General features: G+C 45.1%; 1 long non-coding RNA gene across 1 annotated transcript in view; it reads right to left on the reverse strand.

The window, feature by feature from the left end:
* Positions 1-1541: 1541 nt before the first annotated feature.
* Positions 1542-24023, reverse strand: part of LOC120400015 — a 220658-nt gene continuing 198176 nt past the window's right edge. Inside the window, exons 2-4 of the long non-coding RNA XR_005595465.1 lie at positions 17660-17818; positions 14325-14675; positions 1542-2430 (exon numbers count right to left, since the gene is read on the reverse strand). This is a non-coding gene — a long non-coding RNA (uncharacterized LOC120400015). The remainder of the gene's footprint in view (positions 2431-14324; positions 14676-17659; positions 17819-24023) is intronic.

Here is a 24023-nt window from a genome sequence, read left to right on the forward strand (position 1 = left end):
ATTTGGGGCTCTTGGAATCCCCTAGGATTTTGGGGAAGGACTGTGTCTCAATCCACATTCCTTGATTGAGTGGTGGCAGCTTACTAGATCTAAACTAGGATTTTAGTTTAGAGGGAAACCAAGTCGGGTCCCCATCTTTGAACCCACAAGCTCAAAGTGGGGGTGAGATCCCAGGACAGCACTGTTAGCCTATAAGATCTGAAATTGTTTCCTTAGCACCTGTAGCCAGGGGAAGCTGGGGATAGCCATGTTAGTATCCTGCAAGCCTGAAGGGCCCAGAAACTACCCGTGGTTCAGAGCCTATGCAGCAGCTATCTGATTGTTCCATGTGAAAGGAGGGAAATTTCAGAAGCCCTTTCAACTGCAATACCAGACAGAAGCCCTCTGTAGCCTTTAAGGGTACATTTACACTAGTCCCTGTACATATGTCCATGCATGTGCTTGTGCTCCTACCCCCCACTATTGTCCAAACTTAAATCCCAGAAGCATGTGTCCAAAGTTGAGGACAGTGGTGGGTAAGCTAGTATACCTCAGGGGTGTGGGTAAGAACCCATCTTAGGCTGTGGCACAGTTCCATACCTGGACCAGTTTCTAGTACAAATGGTCTCAAGATTATCTAGTCCTCCTTCCCCATTCCCACAATGTACTGAACCCTTTTACAATTTAGGTCCCTCTCCCGCTGTGCACTGTGAGTAACATGCTGCAGTGACTGAACAAGGCAGAACAGCTTTCTACTGCTCTCTTTACATGTGAAAATGGATTTTGCTCCAAGAGAAGCCTCTGGACCCACCAAGAATATCTGAGTGCTGATCAGTGTATGGGCAGAGTACACCATCCTCCATGAATTCAACTAGAGCAGCATGAAATTTCCCAGTTCCTGAAGGCTGCTGGAGGTGGGCATTCAGCAGACTCCATCCCAGTGCAGGGGAACATGTGAAGCGCCTGAGGCTCCTGTACATGAAGGCTGAAGACTCCAACAGTCTGTCCGTGAGGGCTTGTCATGCATGCCCCTTCTACAAGAAGCCTGATTGGGTGCTGTCAAGTATGGAGCCTGAGGTGGCTCACGATCCCTTGCTCAATCCCACCAGCCTCATTATCTGACAGGACACTGATAAGGTTCAGGGCAAGGAGACAGCAGGGACCAAAGAGGATGCACCAGAGGACAAGGAGCACAAGATTCTGCACCTTTACATGGAGGAGCAGCTTGAAGAAGCCCCCATGATGAACCTGAGGAAGGCCCTGAGCCACGGCAGGATCTAGAATCCCATACTGGTAAGATGCAATGTTCCCCCACTCTCGCTGCCAAAATCCCTTCTTGCTTTGGTGCTAAATTCTCAAATTCCAAGACCAAGGGTGTTTGAAGGACTGTGCACTGACTTCACTCCTTGGACAGTATGTACCATTCACTGTTATGTCTGTGTGTTTGAACTGCAGCCACTCAGCTGAAGCCAGGGCATTGTCACTCCTCATCCACTTAGTAAACTCCAAACCTTCCGGCCAGCCCCTTCTCTGCCCTGAAATGATCCTCAAGCGAGAGAGAGTTCTAAATCAATGATTTTATTGATTTGTGATGAACCACAATTTTATGCATTTGGCTAAAACTATTTTTTCAAACAATTTACAAAAGAAAAATATCACTCTGCCCTTGTGTCTGTGCAATTTCTCAGCCAGCTGTCAGGGATTCAGATCCTGGGGCTTCATGGAGGGTCCCAGTTGGAGAAGGGAACAAAACACAGTCATAGAAAACATATAGTTGGTTGTTTGAGGAAAAGTAGTTACAGAGGCCGTTTTTCCATGGAAGATTACCAAGTCTTTACAGCCTCTGTCCCAGGTGTTTGCACTCTCAGCCTGTAGAATCATGTTACACAAGCTGGGAAAGTGGGGGTGGGAGAAGGATTTGGTCTGGATGTTGGATAAAAACAGTGCAGTGTCACTTTCCAGGTGTCTGAGGTGAGGGACTGTGGTGCTGAGCTGAATCGTCAGGAAACCTAATGAAGTTGCAGTGTGCCTCATTTTTTCCCTGTCCATTTCACCATTGTTAGGCAAGATCAGGGCCATAGTTTTCAGGTAAAGACGGGGTGGGTGGGAGTGGTTCAGGGTTTAGATCTCCTTTTGCATTAAATCCCTCTATCCTAGCTCAGAATGTAGTCAATTTCCAATCAAACTGCCTCTCAATCATGTAACCATATTTCAGCAAATTTCTGTTTCAGCACAAAGTCCAGCTGGTTCTTCAGGTTCACCCGCAGTAAAATCTGGTCCACCTTTGTAGCTGACCAGACCCCTCCATTCACAATATATAGACAGGTAACCATTAGCAGAAACATCTCTCTGGTACAGATTACGGGATCTCCTGCACAGGACTAGAAAATCACCTGTCTTTCCTTTTCTGATATCCTGAAAACTGCTATGTTCTCCAAATGTTGGCCAGCCCTAGGGGAAAAAATTGCAAACTAGTAACATAGCCCTGGAATGAAGTACCCCACTTTCCCCCATCCCTGTTGAGACAGTAAGAATATTTCACATTTCTATAAACACTAGTGTAGTGTTTCTCACCATTAGTAGCCTCTGTTCCTCCCTCGGGGGCTGGAAAAGTTGTCTGAGAAGCAAGGATAGTGAGAGAGAGATATTCCTGCAATGCTAAAAAGTATCAAAATGGTGGCCTTCTACAGCAAAATTATGTCAAATGGGGGAAATTTCTTGGCTTGTTCCAAGGGCCAAAAAATAGAATGATCTCCTTCTTCTTGAATTGGCAGGACCTCCAGCTCCTGAGAGCAAAACCATACCACCAACAGGGCAGAAGTAGCACCCCAAAGACAGAAGAGGTGGACAGAGATGGATCCTGGAGGAGCTGCTCACAGGGATGGACAAGAAAAACTAGGAACAGTTTGAATTCCTTTGGGCATGGGAGAAGCAGTCTCTTCAGGAGAAGACAGACACTTACGAATTAGTTCATGGAGCTGGAGAGAACATTCCCTACTGGAGAGGCTAACTGAACCAATCGCCAAAAGAGTCACTGTCCACCTGCTGCTGAGGTCCCAGAACCAGCTCATGAGCTTCTGCCTCTCTCTACTTCTTCTATGGCTGCCGCCCAGGATGCTGTTGAGGTGGAGGATCCTGTTGTAGTGACACATGCATCCACCCACCCGAGCAACTGACTAGTGGGAGAATGCTGAGCTTGCAGGAGTACTGAAGCCCCACCAAGTACTGCCCCCACCCCCAAAAACTAATGCAGGAGGTATCCCCTATTCTTACCAAGAGTCATTGTCCCCTGTCATTCACCCCTTCTGATGAGAAGGGGAAGGAGGCAATTTATCAGATTCATCAGCCTAAATGCAAGGTATTAAGCCTTTTCTCCATTTTGTCCAATGGTCTCTTTCAAAGGAGGCACTTTGCAAAGATATTAGGATGTCAGCAGTGTTCTCAGTTGTGAACAGTTACTTTGGTAACATTGTGTTGTTTTTCAGATTTCAAAATCCATTAAACTTTCTACCTCATACTACTATTTTTCTACATAGCAGATGTCTAAAACACATAAAAGGGGTCAATCAAAGTCTTAATGGCTTTATTACACATGTTGAAAATCAAAACCAAAGAACAACAAAGGAGGAGGGAACATACCAGCAAGAACGGTGACTGCCAATACCCTCCCAACCCCCGCCAAAAACTTCAAGCAGTTTTAACCAGGGATTAATGCTCTCTAACAACTGTTAATTGCATGTAGCACTGCTGACAATAAAAGATCAGAAACACGATAGGTGCAGTATTCCTCAACCAAGAAAACTGTAATAAACTTTTTAACAAGCTTACGTGCTTCTGATAAGAAAGGCACAGAAGCATGAATAGTGAAGAAAAAAAAACATTGCACAGTGATCTCATAACTTGGCTGCCATCCTCCACACCACAAATCCAACACCCAGGTGATAACCCAATGGAGATGCCCTGTTATAATTGTCCTAAATGTGTGCAATGTTACATAATGGCTAATCACCTTCAGCTATGGGGGAACAAAAACCTTGTAAAGCTATGTCGCCCCCATGTATGTACCAATGTTCCCTCAGCAGCTTTACAGGATGTCATGGGGTCTCACCCCCACTTTGAGCTTGTGGGTTCAAAGATGGGGACCCGCAGGTATTCTTCCCCCACCCTAACCCTTAGGGTAGGATTCCTTCTCGCTGCCACCACCTGATTATTCGGTGAATCGGGACACCCCTCTGTTCCCCCCCATGTCATGGGGTCTCACCCCCACTTTGAGCTTGTGGGTTCAAAGATGGGGACCCGCAGGTATTCTTCCCCCACCCTAACCCTTAGGGTAGGATTCCTTCTCGCTGCCACCACCCGATTATTCGGTGAATCGGGACACCCCTCTGTTCCCCCCTTTCTCAGTCAAAGCAAAATCAGCAAACAGGAATAAAGCATTTCCTTTAGCAAACACACAATTGCAAATATAGAAATCAAATCATAAGACTAATTCGCCTTTCTAATTAATACTCACTATTAATTAGTAGAAACTACTCCAGGAGAACTTGGAGACATGACTGTCTCTCTTAGATTCAAAAAGAGTTCTAACAAAGAACACAGACAAAGGCTTCCCTCCACAGAGATTTGAAATTATCTCGTCTCTGATTGGTCCTTTGGTCAGGTGGTCACCAGGTACTGCATGTTAACCCTTTACAGGTAAAACAGACTTTAACCCTTAACTATCTGTTTATGACACAGGATCTGAAGGATTCCCCTGAAATATGCATATGTCATCCTCTGCCTCCCTGCTGTGCCAAGATGTGTGTGCATATGGCATTCCTGGATTTTCCTTGCCTGCTGGGAGGTGGCACCATTGTGCATGTGTGTGGGATCCAGCTACCGGCAGATAGTTTGTAAACCAGACTTGTGCAGATCCCGCTTGGAACAGAAGCACGTCCCTTTACTGTCACAAATGTTATGTAGTACATAGCAGGCAACAATTATATGAATGGCATTTGCCACACTGCCATCCAGATTGGGAGGTGCATAGGCAACCAACCAAATGCATACTCCACAACCATCCTGCAGTTACATCACTTGTCATTGAATTCCTTTTTTCCAGGGTCATTGATGTGAGGGTATGGTTTCATGAGTAGTCAAAGCAGAAGCAGGTATGTCATGTCCCCCAAAATAACAGTTGGGACAGACATGCTGCACAACACCATATACTTTCTTAGGAATAAAGTCCCTTCTTTTTCTTCAAGTACAATCCTGATCTCTTCAGAACCCTGGAATTATGAACCTTTCCACTGTTTCCCACATTTGTATTCATGAATTTTCCTCTGTGGTTCATAAAGGGCTGGTCTACACTGAAAAATTACATCAGCATAGCTTCATCTCTCAGGGGTGTGAAAAATTCACTTTCTCACAGAGATGTACTTAAGATGACTTAACCACCAGTATAGACAGCGCTAAATCAATAGAAGAATTCTTCCTCCTACCTACCTACTGCTTCTTGGGGAGGTGGATTAGCCACAGCAATGGGAGAGCCCCTCCTGTCACCGTAGTGTCTAAACTGAAGTGCTATAACAGTGCAGCTGCAGTGCTGCAACTATGTCACTGTAGTGTTTTAAGTGTAGACCCAGCTTAAGCCTCATAGAAAGAGTGACTAGTAACCTTTTGGTTCACATATTCACCCTGCCACAAGGGGCAAGTGAATATGTGGGATTACTGGATTATTACTGGGACCATCAATGGCCCCTGCACGCTTTGGAAACCCCCTCCTCTGAAATACAGCTATTATTTCTGAAGCTTTTCTTATGGCAAACGTCCATGAGTAAATTACAGTGTTAATTGTCTCACAAACCTGCACAACCATGATCCCAACAGTGGATTTTTCCAACCCCAAAGTGGTTTGCAATACACCTATAGCTGTCTAGTGTAGCCAGCTCCCACAGGGCAACAGCAACCTGCTTCTGAACTCACATAGTTTCCCTGAATCAAGTGGTCTGGCACTGGAGTTTGCCACACAGCTCCGTATTTCCTCATTCAGAAGTTCTGAAGCCACTGCTGGTCATCCCAGGTTTCCAGAATAATGTGATCCTACCACACCGTGCTAGTTTTCCTGCACCAGAAGTGACAGTCCACCCAAGGGTATGCTATGGCAATATCAGTGTGATGCAATGTATCTTAAAATATCACCCTGTATGCCCCATATTAATTTATACATGATAGTTTGTACAAAGGATGCTATGTAAGATATCATATGAAAGGCTGTGATATGGTGAAACTCATTCTGTCAAAATAAGTGTACCATACTTGTATATGGAATTATGATATTCTGCTATATGGCTATTGAAATATGTAGTGTGTTCAGGAGATGCCCACAGCTAGCTTTCCAGTGGCCACAAAAGAGATGACCCACACCCAAATGGGTGTTATGCAACCATCACAAGCCATTGACCGGCAGGGAAATTGTAAACAAGAGATTTACAATTCTGTAAGAGGCAGTTGTGCAAGCACCACACACCACAAGGATTGCTCAACTCTGTGACTCAGCAAGGACCACCAGGACATGTCTGGGCCATTATCTTCCCTGGGACATGAATTGAGAGTATAAAATAAGGGACAGTGGCATCATGAGACCACGTCTCTCCTCTCCTAGCTGCTCTGAAGGCAACAAGAATGCTGGGAAGAAAAATACTTTGAACGGCGGAGATTGGTCCCAGGCTGAGAAGGAAAAATATGTATTACAAACTGTAACCTACCTGCAACATCCAGTGGGGTGAGAAAAACTGTTTGATTCAAATCTTTCGTAGTCTGAAAGTTTAGGATTTAGAATGTGTGTTTATTTTTTATTTTCTTAGGTAACTATCTCTGATCTTTATGCCTACCACTTATAATTACTTAAAATCTTTCTGTAGTTAATAAACTTATTTTAATGTTTCATCCTTACCAGTAAATTTGTATAAAGTTCTTGGGGAATCTGCTCAGATAACAAAAGCTGGTGCATGTCCACTGCCCTTTGATGAAGTGTCAAACTAATGAGCTTGCATTGTTCAAGAGAAGGTCTTGAGCAGTGTAAAATGGTAGATTTCTGGAGTGCAAGGCTGGGGATGGGGGGATTTGCTGGTGTCTCCCTCTGTATAGTTTATGAGTGGCTTGGAGAGCATTCATGCAATTTAGCTGGGTGTCTCTCTGTATGCTGGTGGCTGAGTGATAACAGCACCTGGAGGGGTTTGCTGCTTGTCACTAGCAAAGCATCATGACAGACAGCCCAGGCTGGAGAGTTAAGGGGACACAGCAGTAGTCCTGTCACAATCAGCATTCACTATATTTGTACAGTGTGAGCAGAATGAATTGTCATTGACCTGAAAGGTCAGCTGTTTTTGATGCATCAGCAAATGCTGCACAAATTCCATCCAGCATCTCACCAAGAGCCCTCTCATAGAATCATAGAATCTCAGGGTAGGAAGGGACCTCAGGAGGTCATCTAGTCCAACCCCCTGCTCAAAGCAGAACCAAACCCAACTAAATCATCCCAGCCAGGGCTTTGTCAAGGCTGACCTTAAAAACCTCTAAGGAAGGAGATTCCACCACCTCCCTAGGTAACCCATTCCAGTGCTTCACCACCCTACTAGTGAAAAAGTTTTTCCTAATGTCCAACCTAAACCTCTCCCTCTGCAACTTGAGACCATTACTCCTTGTTCTGTCATCTTCTACCACTGAGAACAGTCTAGATCCATCCTCTTTGGAACCCCCTTTCAGGTAGTTGAAAGCAGCTATCAAATCCCCCCATATTCTTCTCTTCTGCAGGCTAAACAATCTCAGTTCCCTCAGCCTCTTCTCGTAAGTCATGTGCTCCAGCCCCCTAATCACTTTTGTGGCCCTCCGCTGGACTCTCTCCAATTTATCCACATCCTTCTTGTAGTGTGGGGCCCAAAACTGGACACAGTACTCCAAATGAGGCCTCACCAATGCTAAATAGAGGGGAATGATCACATCCCTCGATCTGCTGAAAATGCCCCTACTTATACAACCCAAAATGCCATTAGCCTTCTTGGCAACAAGGACACACTGTTGACTCATATTCAGCTTTTCGTCCACTGTAACCCCTAGGTCCCTTTCTGCAGAACTGCTGCCCAGCCATTCGGTCCCTAGTCTATAGCAGTGCATGGGATTCTTCCATCCTAAATGCAGGACTCTGCACTTGTCCTTGTTGAACCTCATCATATTTCTTTTGGCCCAATCCTCTAATTTGTCTAGGTTCCTCTGTATCCTATCCCTACCCTCCAGCATATCAACCACTCCTCCCAGTTTAGTGTCATCTGCAAACTTGCTAAGGGTGCAGTCCACACCATCCTCCAGATCGTTAATGAAGATATTGAACAAAACCGGCCCCAGCACCGACCCTTGGGGCACTCCACTTGATACCGGCTGCCAACTAGACATGGAACCATTGATCACGACCCGTTGAGCCCGACCATCTAGCCAGTTTTCTATCCACCTTACCGGACATTCATCCAGCCCAGACTTCTTTAACTTGCTGGCAAGAATACTGTGGGAGACTGTATCAAAAGCTTTGCTAAAGTCCAGAAATAGCACATCCACTGCTTTCCCCTCATCCACAGAGCCGGTTATCTCATCATAGAAGGCAATTAGGTTAGTCAGGCATGACTTGCCCTTGGTGAATCCATGCTGACTGTTCTTGATCACTTTCCCCTCCTTTAAGTGGTTCAGAATTGATTCCTTGAGGACCTGATCCATGATTTTTCCAGGGACTGAGGTGAGACTGACTCTCCACTGCATAATCATTTGTTCTACAATAAGGAGTAGGAACAAAAACCAGATCATCATCCAATTGCTGTGTGTTTTTCACACAGTTTCTCTGGGAATAACAGTAAGAGGCAACATGATCAGGAACTGAGACTGGCAAATGCGTGAAGGCAGAGGTCAGTACCAACAACATGCAGAAAAACAGTTCCTAGAGTGTCTCCCTGTAACACACAGAGCCCTGGGATAATGCTTCTGAAATGGCAGCACTGCACTAATGTCATGTATCTACAGTGACAGTGTGGACGCAAGTATACACATATACACCGAAATATATGTGTGTCTAGCACATCAGAGATGGACATGGAAATGGAGAACACAGGGAAGCATTACATGATTCAGTAGTTGGGCAGGCATGCAAGTGTAGCCATAGTATGAGACTACATAATAGACCACCTATGTCCCAGTCCCTTCCTAAGGGAGGATAATAGGAGAGGGGGCCTGGATTTGAAGACAGATAATGGCAAATTGGTGTAATTTCTCCTCTCTCTAGCATCCTCAGTGTGAGATGGGGGGAAATATGGACTCCCTTTTAAACTCAGTAGGCCAAATTTAGAGGTGAACTGTATGGGAAAGTGTAAGTTACACCCTGGTAAGTAGGCATGGGTCTAAAATAGTGTAAATTATATGCCAAGAAGCCAGAAATTGGTTTACATGATCTCAGCTTGGCTTACCTTTGAATTGGGTCCTCTGAAAGATTTAAACAGATTTCTCTTTTTCAGGCTTTGCTTAAGTATTCCTGAGAGACACCTCTCCTTCAGTGACATCATCAACCTCTTCAAACACTTTCCAAAAAGTCAGTTATCCTTGAATGTGTTTGGCCAGGAGGCAGGCCTTTGAAGTAGAGTCGACCTACCAGGAACAGAGCCAAAGGATTTGTGCAGTAAATGATGTGGCCACACTCTGCACAGACAAATGGATGGCATTGTAGATGGTGTCATGCAAAGTTAGCAATTCTGCCAAGAAGTGCAATTAAGTTACATAGCTTTCCAGGGTCCTCATTCTCTGTAATTACCCCAGAAAAAAAACTGAGAAGAATAGGATGTGTGTCAAAAACAGATAGTTAAGGGTTAATGCCTCTTTTACCTGTAAAGGGTTAAGAAGTTCACCTAGCCTAGCTGACACCTGACCAGAGGATCCAATGGGGGAACAAGATGTTTCAAAAGGAAGGAGGGTTTTTTCCTTTGTTTAGTTTTCAGTTTCAGTCAGAGTGAAAAAGATCAAGGAACCAGCCTCTTATCAGAGTAGTAAGTTTTAGACAGGAATAACTAGGTTTATGTTTATTTTCTTTTGTACTTGTCTTGGTGCAAATTAAGGGAATTATCAAATTGGGTATTCTTGTGTGTAGTAGATTTTTGCCCAGGGGAACATCCTCTGTATTTGGAATCTGTTGTCTGTGAGAGTAGCGGGTATGCTAATCTCTCTTTTACCTTTCTTTTCTTTAATTAAAAGGCTTTTTCTTAATACCTGATTGATTTTTCCTTGTTTTTAGATCCAAGGGGGTTGGATCTGGATCCACCAGGAGTTGGTGGGAGAAAGGAGGGGGGATGGTAAATTTCTCCTTGTTTTAAGATCCAAGGGGTTTGGATCTGTGTTCACCAGGAAATTGGTGAAGTTTCTCAAGGCTACCCAAGGAAGGGAGTGCTTGTGAATGGTGGCAGCGATACCAGATCTAAGCTGGTAATTAAGCTTAGAGCTTCTCATGCAGGTCCCCCACATCTGTACCCTAAAGTTCAGAGTGGGGAAGGAACCTTGACAGATGCATAACATGACAACAGGCACAGCAGCATTTAGGTCTTTGCATCTCTGAGTACTTAAGGTAATAATTGGAGATATACCAATCTCCTAGAACTGGAAGGGACCTTGAAAGGTCATCGAGTCCAGCCCCCTGCCTTCACTAGCACGACCAATTTTTGCCCCAGATCCCTAAGTGGCCTCCTCAAGGATTGAACTCACAACACTCTGGGTTTAGCAGGCCAATGCTCAAACCACTGAGCTATCCCCTGCTAAGTACTTCTGTGCTTTGTCCATTGAAACCATGTGAGAAACTATGCCCTCTGCAAGAACACTCTTCATGGGAAACCCACACTATGGGATTATCCGCTTTCAGGAAAACAGCCTGTAATTTGTCTGTAGACTGGAAGTACTGAGTCCTGGACTGCTCAAAGACTTGGTTCCTTCTCAGTGGAGCAGAGGATGTACCTCTCCAAGCTAGGAAACTCATATGAAAGTTTTTATTAATTCACTATTCATCTGCTGCCCCATCACCTTCCTGAGAGGACAGGTTAAAGCATGACTAGCAACAGGCCAGGAGACAGATACCTCACTGGCCTACAGATTCTTCCCTTTAAGAAAAAAGTTTAAAGTGAGAGAAAGGAGAGAAATCAAAATTAGAGGTTGTAGCTGAAAGTGCTAACAAATCAAAAAGTCCTATGGCAGCCAGAAGCAAATGAAGCCTTCCACCTCCTGGAGACAGGAAAGGCTAAGAACTAGTAGCCATTAAGCACCTTTTAGTGGTGAAAGAATCTCTTGAGTAAGGCCTATCTCCACTTCACTATAATGGACTAAAATAAGAGCATGCCAAAGAAAATATAAATTCTAAAGATATTCAGTACTAAGCTGCTGGCACCATCTGTCCATCAAAACAAACATTCTGACCAACGTATCAATATCATACTTATTCTTGAAGTGCTACAAGATGCATAATAAGCTACACCACTGCATTATATTTCTGTATTTGTGATCAAACAGACAAAATATAAACAATATATTTTTTGTTCTTTTCTTGAAGAATACTACAATCAAATAGGATGGGGATTCACTTAATTAGAGCTTTTATTATCTGAATTCAAGGAATTCAATGATACCCAAGGAAACAGGATTTATTGAAAAGGCAATATGCCCATATATGTTCTGGCATAGTTTAAAGGGCTTGACTAGAGAGAAGGAACTGACAGTATTGTAATAGCTGTATGGAATTAGGTAGCTCCAAATATAATGTCTCATTCATCACTTGATTGGTGAAGATAGAGTGGCAAAGACACAAGAATATATAGAATATTATTGTGAGATTCTATTTAAATAATTACAGGGTATTCAGTTAACTCCAGGAAGCAAACCTTGGAATTTTTGCTTTTTCCCCTAGATTTGAAAAAAAAGACTTAAAATTAATGTAGAAAAGCTTGTCCGCTGCAGCATCATGAGAGGTCAGCCTCCAAGAACAACTGTGAAAGTGCATGGCAATTCTACAGAGGCACAACATTGCCTACCTGTTTCAAATGTGTTTAGCTATTATCCATATTATGTTCTAATCTTCCCTGCCTTAGTGCTTCCTTACAAGTCACCACAGGAGTCCAATATTAAGAATGGCTTTGTTTAATGATACCTCTGAACTATAGCACCCTGAGGGATTTAGGAAGTTATAGCTGCCATAATCGTTTCAGCACAACTCACCCCACAGGAACAAGGAAAGGGGCGGGGGAAAGGGAGGGAAGAGGAGGAATGCAACATACACAGTATACAGAAATCATTACACTGCAAGAGTGAGAGGCTGAAGAGATAAAAGTGTCCCCTCAGAGGAAAAATTGATCTAATTGTGCATTAGCACAGTAATTCAGAAGACAACATATAGACATAAGGAAATTGGTGGGAGAGGAGGAAAGCAAACACCCACACAAACAAAATAACCACACTGAATCAGTTTGAACTTTAAATCGGTAGCTACTGTAGGTAATTTTTACACCTAGCCCATCTGCTATCCCAAATGTAAAGTTATAGAAACAACGCTGCATACCTGGCAAAATGCTATATAGGTCTCTTCAGCAGTGCTAAACAGTTACAGCATAAAGTAATATCAGTTAACTGGAGAGCATAGGAATTGCCATACTGGACCTGAGTAGTGATCCATCCAGCCCAGCATCCTGTGCGAATACAGCCCGTCCCAGCCACTGAAATAGCTCTTACACTGGACCCAGTATGAGAGAGAGAGGGAATCACCTCCCCATAAAGGCAGTTTCTTCCAAGCTGCTCAGTTAGTGATTGGCTTATGCCGTGAACAATCAGGATATATATCCACTTGAACTCCTTGTTCCTGAAATTTTGTACCACCATCTCCCAACGAATAATTACATAAATATTCTAGGAAGTGTTGTTGCAGCTGTGTCGGTCCGAGGATGTTAGAGAAACCAAGTGGGAGAGGCAATGTCTTTTAGATATTCTAGTTATCTTAACATTTGGCTGTCTCTTTCCTTCCCCTCATCTAGTCTCTAACTTCACTTCCATTTCTTTTCCTTCCCTCCACTTGATAAGGTGTGTGGGGAGCAGCCATGGTGCTCTGGGAAGAGGAGCTGAGGTGTAAAGCTCCACTAAGAGGCTTTGCTCCAGATTTCATCTCAGAGCTCCTCTGAGCCACCTTCCTGTTCAGCACCTCACATGCCACTTTTTCTCGCTTCAGACTGCACAGCTCTGTGTCAGGTCTCTGAGGGCTGCTCCCCATTCAGCTTTTAAGAGGAGAGGGCAGGGACGGAGAGAAGAGTGGGAAGGAGAAGAGTAGATCTTGGTGGATGGGGAGAGTGGCTAAGAACAAATTAATATGAAAGTAGTCATTGGAGTTTGGTGTTTTTACCAACACAGGAGAGGGGAGGAGTAGGAGGACTGAGAGAAGTGGGAGTAGGAGGATGATAAGTTGAGATGGCCATCTTCACTGGGGATACATACCAATAATAGCACAGGCATTTGTATCCCAATTGAATGGTTAATCAAATATATCCATACAGTTAGTATACAAATCAATCAGCACCAAAACACTAAGGGCCACTGACACCAATGGATAGTATCATGATCTATTACTGAAAAATACCCACAGTGTTGTGGGTCAGTAACTGCACAGCAGAGCTGTGCTCTAATTGGCAGACAGTCCCAGTTAATTAACATTTTATAAAAGCTTTGATATACCCAGAGCTGTCAGTCACCAGAAGAGCAAACTCAGGCCCTGATCCAAAGCGTAGCCTTGTTGTCTCCAAGGACTAGAGCTCTGAAAAAGACGCAGTGGGATCTATCCACATGGAGCCATTTGCATAACTAGGCCTTAGTCAGGAATGGTTACTTATAAAACAAAGAATGTTGTCCTCACAGAAGACCTAGATACCATGAGTCATTCGGATTCACAGTCCCCTACTCTGAACTGGCTGATACCATTTCTAGTGCTAGACAATGCTACCAAACCTTGGGTCTCTGCTTCCTGGAGCCTACACTACCACTGCAAAAAAATGCTAATACAATACCCTTTGTGCTGTAGTGCTACATGTGCTATGGTGCTCTACAAGCTGCTCCATGCTGACTAGACAAGGAATGGACTGATCAATTTCATTTTTCATCCACATCCCTTTTTGGTTGAAAAGCTGTAATTGCACCTGGCATGAAACTGGCCTGATAATTTGAGATACAGAAGTTATGTTTCCCCTTTATTGTGGCCCCACCAGGGCAATTCACAGTTCTTCTACTCTCTTTTATCCGAAATATTCACACTCACTCACCCTTATGGAGAGTGGACTCACCGCTAGAGCACACCTTCATGGCTATTCTTTCCTGCCTAGGGTTGCTCCAGCCTTGTGGTGGTCTGCCTCTTCTCATAACTTGGTTCTTTGGCCTGGCCACTTTAGATCCTCTCCCCTTCTGGGAGGACAAAAGTACAACTAAAAGTCCAACATGTCCAGACACAAAAGCTTCTTCTGTCCCCTCTTGGGTTATTCCTTGGTTTGTCCTTGAGACTCAATCTTCAGCCCCACACTGGGCTCAAGTCCTTATGTCAAGCTTATGTGCTCCTTGCTCAGGGCTGACAGAGGAACCCAGGCCCACTCTCTGCTCTGGGTTCTGGTCCAGGGACTCTGTATTAAGCAGATAGAGAAACATTAGCATGTCTGAAGGGAACCTGTGTCACTTCCTATTTACAAGCCCCTTGTATTACTTCCCTGCAGCATAACAACTTCCCCTTTGTTCTCAGGGGCTTCTCCCTAGGTCATTCTAGCTCCACCTTTCTTTCCTGGAACGTTGACCTGACACAACTGCCTCCCTGTGCCTTATCCACTTTCCAGGGCCCACCACAGGGATTAATTCTATCCCTGTGGCTTTCTTCAGCCAGTCTTCCCTAGCTGCCCCCAGAGAACAGAAATTCCTCCCTCCTCTCTCCTGGGCCCCCTCTGTACCTTTCACTTCTTTCACAAAGAAGTCCCAGCTCCTCCCAGCTGGGTCTAGTAACAAATGAAGCCTGACACACTCTCCAGCATAGCAAGGTGGACTAATTGAGCTCTCAGACTTCTGTTAACCCTTAGTTCACCTGTGTGGGGTAGACATCCCATCACGGGGCATATTCTCTTTTCTTTTCTATCACCATAAGTGTAAACTTCTCCTAACTGTCATGGCATAAGAGTTTGGGGGTAGATGGGGGAAAGAAGGGTGCACACTGCATTTTGGATCTTAAGCTGAAGGCCCCAATTGAATGAAAGCACAGGGTTTAAGCAGCCCTTCCTGCATCAGGAAAACCTGCCTGCACTCCAAAAGCAAAGTTTAGCTCAAAAGCTTCCTCCTTTAACTATATTAAATAATCCTTCTATTGTAATAGGTGAGTTGTAACCATGTTTTGATTCTATAACTGTGAAAATGAAGAATTACTGACTACTGGGTAGTTTGACACTCTACCAATCATCTTGACCGCAACTTACATTTTTAAAATTGCTGGGCCTGTGTTTTTTACGGCCACTGCTTTGAGAGAGGTCATTCATGACCAGATCTCCTCCCAACATAAGTCATAATTTTCTTCTGGTTGTGTGTAGGTGAACCTTTTGCTTGGAATTTTTATTCTGTGAGTGATGGAATAACTCTTATCATTATTAAGGTGAAACACTTGCTATGCTTGCCTTCACTGCTGGCATTTTCTGAGAAGCTGCAATGTCATGGCATAGTATTAATCTTTCTAATAGTTCACACAGCATTACATTGTGTGATATTCAAAAGTCAAGCGTTTGACGCAAAGGCTCTTTACAGTGGTGGAGTGCAGGATATCGTACTAATTCCAGGCAACATATTGCAATGGGCAGCAGGTTTTTCCAGGGCAGCACCTTTTCATTATGGACTAAATGATTCAAAAGATACTGTGAGTGAAACAATCTTTAAAAAACGTCTCCAAAAATACTGAGACCCCGAAGCTTCATGGTGACAAGATCAAGGCAATAAATTCCATGATGGTAATTTGCTGCAGATTTCTGGAATCTACATGTTCTAAGGGAAAGCTTAAAGAGTCTTTTTTTGGAAAACAATTATTACATTCCTTGGGTTACATACTTGTGCAATACTTGGCTGTGGAATAAATTAAAACTGTTTGTAGTGACTTGCCATGTGTGTGTGATGGCAGCACTCTACCTAGGCACTGCAGAAGGGCCCATGCTTTATGGCTTGAGTGTGTGATGTCTGTGGCCTCCACTACCTCCTTTCCAGCATGGCATAAAGAAGGTCCTGTAACCATGGCTTCTTTGTGCCTTTAATAATAAGCTTTGTGAAGCAGTCAAAGTTGTTGGGCTTTGGTGGTATGCTACTGATGGGTTTTTTGATGGCAGCACATCAAACCCAGCCATTCCGCTATTCTCAGGTTCCAGTGTGAAAATGTGTTAGTATATAACTGTTTGTTAGCCTGATAATTTTGAGTTTGACTTTTAATACTCTTATATCATTACTAATATGTGTGAACAAAGACATTGTGTGTTATTTCTGCCCAGCCAGATGGGTTTGTTAGTATAATGAGAAGAGTTAAGGGATAGAGTTAAAAGTGCTACTGGGTATGGTGGGAGTATAATATATGAGCCTGCACTTGAAGACTGCCTCAACTTCTATCTCAAGGCAAGGTCAAGCAACCAGTTAGGAGGGACAAGGGGGAATGGAGGCAAGGCATAAGGCACCCTAAAAGCCAAAGAAGAGAATGGCATTAGCCAATACACAACCTCACTCCTTACCCCTCCCATGGGATACAAAAGAGTTGGTAACAAGACCCCAGACTCACAACCCTCCAAACCAGAACATGACCATAAGTTGTAAGGGATGGGGCCAGCAGAGTGCAGAGTGCACTACATGTATATTTGGGCCAGCTAAGAAGGCAGAGGTGGGAACTGGGACATGGGTAAAAGCTTTGTGGCATCGGCGCTGGGAATGGGACATTGGGAAACAAAGCTCTGCAACATCAGAGCTATGGATATGCTTGCTTGGAACCAACCCCAGTAAACATTGCATTGCCTGCACTTCAGACTTCTGGTCTTCTGCTTTCTGTCTGTGTGACAAGAACCAGGGGAAGGGGGGAAGGGAAAGCCCCCCTAATACACTGGTAATGATGGAGTTTAAGGCCTGTGTGTACCACCGCTGTTCTGTGCTGGGGGCAGGGGTCCAGAACAGTTGGAGATGCAGTGAGTGGTGATCCACCGAAGTCCATGGAGACAAAACATAAGTTGGGTGTGTATTCTTTCTTCCATAAGGTCTGATCAGAAGGTCCCCTTGTGTTCTGCATCAAACAGCGGATACTGATCCTGTGCCGACATCCAATGAGAAAGCTATTCACCTGCAACATCTTTCATGGACTAGCCCAATCATGCTGTATGGTGGCTGTTGAAATTGCCAAGGTACACAGATGGTGATTTTGGTAAGGTTGGTAAGGGCCCCTGCTGGTTGGTTGGTTATACACATTATATATTGTCAGCTCATTGACTCAGATACTGACTGTGAAACCATTTTCTGTTGCTGGCAGTGCTTTGGCTACATCTTTTAGTTTGGGCCTGATGTAGGTGGACATTCTGTGTTCGGGTGGTTTTAGTTGGAGAAAAGGACATACCATGGTATTCAGAGGCACACTGAGACTTCTTCTGCAATGTGTTTTTTGCAGTGCCAGGATGTTGGTGTTATTCTCCATCAGTGGCCTCACCATGACATCAGTGTGATACTGTATGAAAAGGAAGATGGTGATCCATACGAGGCACGGTCCACAATCAGCCTTTAAAAGAGACAGACACTCAACATTAAGTTGGCTTAGACTAATCAACGGGGTCTATTGATTGGTTAGCATGTCTCTGAAAAGAAACTTTCCAATAAAGTTTCTTGGTAAAGTTGCTATTTTGACTGGGAGATTGTGATGGAATCCCTGGGCTATGACCTGAAACTGTGGGACCACTGTGCCCTCTTAACTCTCCAGCCCAGGCTCTCTCTCACAGAGCTATGCCAGTGACAAACAGCAAACCCCTCTAGGCACTGTGATCACTCAGCCATCAGTACCTGGAGATCCACACTCAGCTAAATTGCATGAAGACTCTCAAAGCCACTCATGAATTATACAGAGAGAGTCACCAGCCAGTCACCCCTGCCCCCAGCCTTGCACCCCAGAAATATACCGTCTTACACTGCTCAAGGTTCAAGGGTAGTAGATGTGCAACAGACCTTGTTAACCTGAGCAGAGATTCCCCAAGCACTTCAACCAAAAACACACTGTTTTAGATAAAATATAAAACAGATTTATTAACTAAAGAAAGACAGATTTGAAGTGATTATAAGTAGCAGGCTTAGAGATTGAAGATGGTTGAATAAGAAATAAAAATAAATTTGCAGTCTAAATGCTACAGACTAAGCAAGATTTCTCACCCCAATAGATGTTACAGGCAGCTCACAGTTCTTAATACACAGACTGAATTCCCTGGGACCAATCTTTCTAGTTCAAAGTCTTTGTCTTTCAGATGATCTTCCAGGTTTTGAGATGGGGAAGGAGAGAAGCCAAGTGGTGATGTCATTGTCCCTCTTTTATTCTTTCCTCCAGCTGCTAGAAAGATCCTTGCCATGTCACATGAGTTAGGCCACCCCCATTTTCCATGTGCCCTCTCTGAGGAGTCTCTGGGAGAGTGAATTCTTCTTGACGTGCCATCAATGCATGTCTGGCTGGTCCTGATGTAAATCTGTCTAGTCAGTTGCTACTTTGTTGCCACTGAAAGGCTCGCTGTGCGTGTCTCCCAACATATTTCAGTAACACATATCTAGCAAAACTTCATAACTTCACATATGATTGTACACACAATTCAACAGGATATTAATGTTCAACAAATCAAGATGATTCTTAAATGATACCTCATAAGGTATATTTTGTACAAAACACATCATAATTATATCAAAGTTGTAAATGTGGTGCTTCCAGGGTACTATTTGGAGGTATAGAGTGTTACAGAGGTCAATAAATGATCTTCAGTCTCCAAAGTGGTGGCAATATTTCGTACACAAATATTAAAATGTACTTAACAGCGAGGACCCAATGAAGGTTGCCACCATCACTCAGTGAGATAATATCTTGGAAGAAAAATAAACGCTCAAGAGCACCCAACATCCAGTTACTAAAATTAAAGTTAAAATTAGACATCAAATGGTTTACTTCATTTGACAGTATTTGTAGTCAGTTTCGCTCCCTCCCCTAGCAATGGCATAGCATAGCATAGCTTGACTAAGGACTTGATCTAACTCCAACTATAGTCAATACAAAGACTCCCATTGAATTTTAGTGGGGTTGGCACAGGGCTTAAGTGAACAAATCTTTAACAATCAAGAAACAAAGCCCTTAATTTAAGAGAAAACCAAGATCAACTATTTGAAGTGTGCTCTCTGAGAAAATGGAATTATTTGAAATGAGTCTGTTAAAAAGAAGAAAACTAAGTGCTTCTCATCGAACATATAACCTTAGCATTGCAAAAACAGACGGTTGGTTGTTTCACACAACTTATGCACCATGATCTAGAGAAAAAAGTCAAAATACAAAGAACAGACTATGTGAAAGACAGGGACAAAGACAGTTATATATAGCGGAATCACAAAACTAACATAAAAAATGTAAACTTTGCTTATTTAATATCTAATGATTACACTTTCCCTCAAAATATTTTCTCTGCATATATGTCCATTCTTGGTGGATTGTCAGATCTTCTAAATCCCCTCTTCTCCTAATTTCAAGCAGCAAGTCTAAAACACAACTTTTCATGTGCCACAACACGTTCCTTGTCTTTTATTAGATGTTCATTAGTAGGTGTAAACATTACATGTCTTGAGGCCTCAGCTAAGATTAGGGCCTGATTTAGCTAGGCACTAGACAAAAACAGAGAATAAGAGAGCCTCTACTTCAAAGAGTTTATAATCTAAATAAACAAGACAACAGAGTATGGCTCACTCAATAATTGCCCTGTTCTGTTCATTCTCTTGGAAATATCTGGCACAGGTCATTGTTGAGAGACAGGATACTGGGCTAGATGGGCCATTGGTCTGACACAGTATAACTATTCTTATGTTCTTAAGACAGTCAAACATGGGAGAAAGGAAGTACCACTGACCCTATTTTAGAGATACATAGTCACATTAAGTGACTTGTATAAGATCACCCAGGAAGTCTGTGGCACAATCAGGAATTAAATGCAAGTCTCCTCAATTGCAGTCTATTTCCTTGAACACACAGACAGATTCAGATCTCAGTTACAGTTACTCCAGCTTTTAACCTTGTGATTGACCCCAGGATTGAACTCAGGATCTAGAACAAGGCCATCCCTGAATCACTCCCAATTACTTCCCTCTGCAGCAGGGCCGGCTCTAGGTTTTTTCTGCCCCAAGCTCCGAGAGCACAACTGCCCAAGCAAAAAAAAAAAAAAAGAATGGCCGGAATGCCGCCCCTGGAATTGTGCTGCCCCAAGCACGTGCTTGGTTTGCTGGTGCCTAGAGCCGATCCTGCTCTGCAGTTTCCCTCTAAAAAACCAAAATACCCAAAAGCAACTGATACCCAGCAGCCCCTCATATTCATCCGAAATGAAATTCCTCAGCTTTGGCTCAAAACTCTACACTAAAATTTTATAGCCCCACAGCCCGAGCTCCACGAGCCCAAGTCAGCTGACACAGTCAACCTCAGGTTCTTTATTGCAGTGTAGACATCACCTAAGGCTGCAGTTCTTAATTCTCTTCAAGTGGGTGAAACTTGTGTATTTCAGATCAACTGCTCACATACTTGCAAAGTATCCTGGCCAAAATTTTAAACTTCAGGTTTAGAATGTTAAAGTTAGGTGTCTAACTCCATAGTGAAACTGAATTGAAATCAGCAGGAGAAACAAGTGATTCTCAAAGGTGCGGAGCAATCAGGCCAATCATTTAGGTTCCAAAGTATAGATTTAGGTACCTTGCTTCAGGTAAAAGTTGGGTTTGATATCATAGAATCATAGAAATATAAGGCTTCAAGGGACCTCGAGAGGTCATCTAGTCCAGCCCTCTAAACTGAAGCAGGTCCAAGTAAACCTAGGCCACCCTGACAGGTGTTTATCCAACCTGTCCTTAAAAATCAGCAATGATGGGGCTTCCACAACCTCCCTTGGAAACTTATTCCAGATCTTAACTATTCTATCATTACAAAGCTTTTCCTAATATCTAGCCTAAATCTACCTTGTTACAGAGTAAGCTCATTACTACTTGTCTTACCTTTAGTGGGCATTAAGAACAATGAACCCCCATCCTGTTTATAACAGTCCCTGAAGACTTAACAGAGCCTTACTCAGTCTTCTTTTCTCAAAACTAAACATACCTAGTTTTATTAACCTTTCCTCATAGGTCAGGTTTTCTAAACCTTTTATCATTTTTGTTGCTCTCCCCTGTACTATCTCCAATTTGTCCACATGTTTTTTAAAAGTGTGATACCCAGAATTGGACTTCAGCTGAGTTCTCACCAGTGCTGAGCAGAATAAGACAGTCACTTCCCATGTCCTACTTAGAACATTCTTGTTAATACACCCCAGAATTATATAATCCTTTTTGGCAACTGCATCACATTGTTGACTCCGTTTTAACTTGTGATCCACTCAGGGGTGAAAGTAACGTAAAGGACTTACCAGTACGCCGGAGTCCTGATTAGGGAGCATGGCCTCAACCAGAAGAGGCGGGGCCTTTAAATACCCAGGCCCTTTAAATCAAGATTTAAAGGCCCAGGGGCTCTGGCTGTGGCTGGGAGCCCCACGGCCTTTAAATCACCCCTGGAGCTACCAGCTGTAGGGTGACCAGACGTCCCGATTTTATCGGGACTGTCCCGATATTTGCTTGTTTGTCCCGCGTCCCGACCAATGTTAGGTCGGGACACTGGACAAACAAGCAAAGGCTCCGGAGCCCGAAGGGCTCGCGCCCTCCCCTGCCCCGACTCCGCCCCCTCCTTCCCCCATTGGATCCTTCCCCAAATCCTCGCCCCCATCCTCACCCCCTCACTGTCCCATTGTCTCCCTCCCCAAATCCCCGCCTCTTGCCAAGCATGCCATGCCCAGGAGACTCAGGGGAGTGCGGGGCCGGGGTGAGTGTGAGTCTGGCCTGGCCCCGAGCAGGCGGGACTCGGGCGCGGTACCTGGAGGGAGAGTAGGGGGGCGGCCCGTGGGGCTAGGTGGCGGCTGTTCTCCCCACCTGGGCAGGGGACTCGGGAGCAGCTGCTGCTGCAGCTCCCACTGCTGCGGGGGGAGGAAGTGGCCAAGCACGTGGCGCTCGGCGGCTGCGGCTTTGGTGCCCAGGCCCGAACCCCCCGAGCCCGGGCCTGCTGCGGGCAGCGCGCACACTGCGCTCAGCCCCTGGCCAGTCGCGTCTGGGCTGGCTGCCCAGCTGGTGCAATCCCGTGGCGGAGGCATCGGCAGCCCAGTCCCGTTCGTTCCCCTGCAGGACCCGAGCGGGATGCGGGGGGCTGGGGCCTGCTGCCCCCACTCCGAGGCCGCCCGCAGGATTGCACCAGCTGGGCAGCCAGCCCAGATGCAAGTGGCCAGGGGCTGGGTATGCGCAGCGTGCGCGCTGGGTCCCCGCAGCAGGCCCGGGCTCGGGGGGCTCGTGGGCGCCAGAACCGCAGCTGCCGAGCTTGGCCAGCGGCCGCTTCCTCCCCCCGCGGCAGTGGGAGCTGCAGCAGCGGCTGCTCCCGAGTCCTGCTGCCCAGGTGGGGAGAACAGCCGCTGCCTGGCCCCGCAGGCCACCCCGTACTCTCCCTCCAGATACCGCGCCTGAGTCCTGCCTGCTCGGGGCCAGGCTGGACTCACACTCACCCCGGCCCCGTGCTCCCCTGAGTCTCCCGGGCCTCCCTCCAGCGCTTGCGGAGGGAGGAGGAATCGGGGGTGGGGGATTTTTTTTTTTTTTTGCTCTGCCGCCATTTTTCCCCCTCTGCCCCCGCCCCGCCCCCCCGCGTCCCGATATTTGACCTGGGTGATCTGGTCACCCTAACCAGCTGTAGAGGCTGCTGGGAGCCCTGGGGCTCAGAGGTGATTTAAAGGGCCCAGGGCTCCGGCTGCTGCTACCGCAGTGGGACCCTGGGCCCTTTAAATCACCACCCAAGACCAGCTGCTGGAGCCCTGGGGTAGTGGCAGCAGGGCTCCAGCGGTGATTTAAAGGGCCTGGGGCTCCCCGCAGTGGCCGGAACCCCAGGACCTTTAAATCACTGCCGGAGCCCTGCCACTACCCCAGGGCTCTGGCAGCGGGGTTCGGGAGGTGATTTAAAGAGCCCGGGGCTCTGGCCACTGCAGAGAGCCCCAGGCCCTTTAAATTGCCAGCCTGGGGAAGTAAGTCCAGTCTGGCATGGAATACTGGCTCTTGCCGGTATGCTGTATTGGACCATACCAGCTTACTTTCACCTCTGGATCCACTGTAACCCCCGGATCCTTTTCAGTAGTTTTACTGCCTAGCCAACAATTTTGTTATTTTGTTGCTGTGCATTTGATTTTTTCCTTCCTAAGGATAGTACTTTGCACTTGTTTTTACTGAATTTCATCTTGCTGATTTCAGACCGGTTGATTTCTCCAGTTTGTCAAGGTTGCTTTGGATTTAAATCTTGTCCTTGAAAGTGCTTGCAACCTCTCCATTATCCATGTCATTAATGAAAATACTGAATGGTACCAGGCCCAAGACTGACCTTGTGGGACTACACTAGATACACCCTAACAGTTTAACAGCAAACCACTGATAATTAGTCTGAGTACAGTTTTTCAACTTGTTAGGCACCCACCTTATAGTAATTTCTTCTAGACCACATTTCCATAGTTTGCTTATAAGAATATCATGTGGAACTGTGTCAAAAGTCTTACTAAACATCGAGCCTTGCCTCCCCATCCATAAGGTGAACAACTCTGTCAAAGGAGGAAATGAGGTTGGTCTGGTATGATTTGTTCTTGACAAATCTATGCTGG

This window comes from Mauremys reevesii, linkage group 3 (genome assembly GCF_016161935.1).
Source record: "Mauremys reevesii isolate NIE-2019 linkage group 3, ASM1616193v1, whole genome shotgun sequence".
In the NCBI taxonomy this organism is placed as follows: domain Eukaryota; kingdom Metazoa; phylum Chordata; order Testudines; family Geoemydidae; genus Mauremys; species Mauremys reevesii.